The following is a 1451-nucleotide window of genomic DNA, read 5'->3' as shown; positions in this document are numbered from 1 at the left end:
TTGGTGGAGTATGATACGGTGCATTGCATGGGATGTCGCGAGTAGATCACCGACCAGCTGGCCGCGGACGGAGATCGCGGCAGGATCGAATCACGCGAGCCCATCGAGGCGGGACCCTGCTGGAGTAATCCTTTTAGTTATTTCATTGCCTTTAGTTTAATCAATCAAAGTACCGCCCAATTGCACTTTCGTATTGATCTACTGATTGTTTGCCGCACCACTTGTTCGCTTAACCAAAATTAATTTACTTACCAGTACGCTAAGTACGTACCTGTGGTACCGGGCGAAGCAGGAGAGACCAGGGAGAATGTCATGTGCAAAGGGTGCTAGACGAGCCTTATACTCCCTCTATCATATATTAAGTGACTCGAATCTATTCAAATATGGATGTCCTTATACTCCCTCTGTCACATATTAAGTGACTCAAATCTACTCAAATATGGATGTATATATGGCTAAAATGTGTTTATATATATGTAATAAAAAGTCATTCAATATGAGATGGAGTGAGTACCACGGAAACAAAACTAAAGCTCGCCGAGTTGATGATCCGTGGTTTGTGGACATCATTGGAACCCCGCCTACCAGGTTATGTTATCGACCTCCTATTTGCACAATTCGAACATGCGTTAAATGCGTTACCGTTATGATGAAGGTGCACGCTTAAGAGTTTTTTTTTGTTGTTGTTGTTGAAGGACGCTTAAGAGTTCCTTTGAGATGACGGTACACATCTTAAGAAAGAGGTACACGTGATTTGCCACAGAAATCCACTTGTTTGCGTCAAGATAACGTCGATCCAATTCACTAGTAATCCGACCCTTTTTTGGTTGTCCTCAGCTTCCCGTGAACTTTTTTTTTTGAGGGGAGCTTCCCGTGAAATGATCAACCCCGAGCCCAACCGGCTAAGCCCAAATATTCTGCTCATCATGGATATCGAAGGCCTAGATAAATTGTCTATATTTGTTCGGCAACAGTCATCATCATTACCGGATCCGTGGCGCAATGGTAGCGCGTCTGACTCCAGATCAGAAGGTTGCGTGTTCGATTCACGTCGGGTTCAATACCCCGATCTAATTCCGGTTTCTTTTGTGTTACGACTTCGAATTCAGCTAAGAGGCCCCAACAACAATACTGATATTTCCGAAGTCATCGAGGCCCAGACGTTTTATCCTTTTCGAAATGCCATGGCCCACGACGACCCAATAACAGCCCTGTAGGCCGGCCACGTTTGTATTTCCTTTTCCCCGTTATATAACAATATAAAAAGACTGTAAAAAAAAAGACTCGTCCATTTCTGTGGTGTCTTTGTTGGATCAATCTTTATTTCGCCTTTCACAGAGAAAATCTTTCTCGCTGAAAATTTTGTGATTTGTTTGGTTTGGCGAACTCACATGTGTGACAAACGGGTGTTCAGATATGTTCTGTGCAAATAATTTTGGGTAAACGTTTTG

The 1451-nt window shown here is 43.3% G+C and overlaps 1 non-coding gene across 1 annotated transcript; it reads left to right on the top strand.

Annotated features, from left to right (window-relative positions):
• The first annotated feature begins 988 nt into the window (after nucleotides 1-988).
• On the top strand, nucleotides 989-1060 carry TRNAW-CCA. The gene has a single exon. It is a non-coding gene; the product is annotated as a tRNA-Trp (tRNA).
• Nucleotides 1061-1451: the final 391 nt, after the last annotated feature.

Source organism: Brachypodium distachyon, chromosome 4 (assembly GCF_000005505.3).
Source record: "Brachypodium distachyon strain Bd21 chromosome 4, Brachypodium_distachyon_v3.0, whole genome shotgun sequence".
Classification (NCBI taxonomy): domain Eukaryota; kingdom Viridiplantae; phylum Streptophyta; class Magnoliopsida; order Poales; family Poaceae; genus Brachypodium; species Brachypodium distachyon.
The sequence above is the reverse complement of the archived record's forward strand: the minus strand, read 5'-3'. Positions and strand labels throughout refer to the sequence as shown.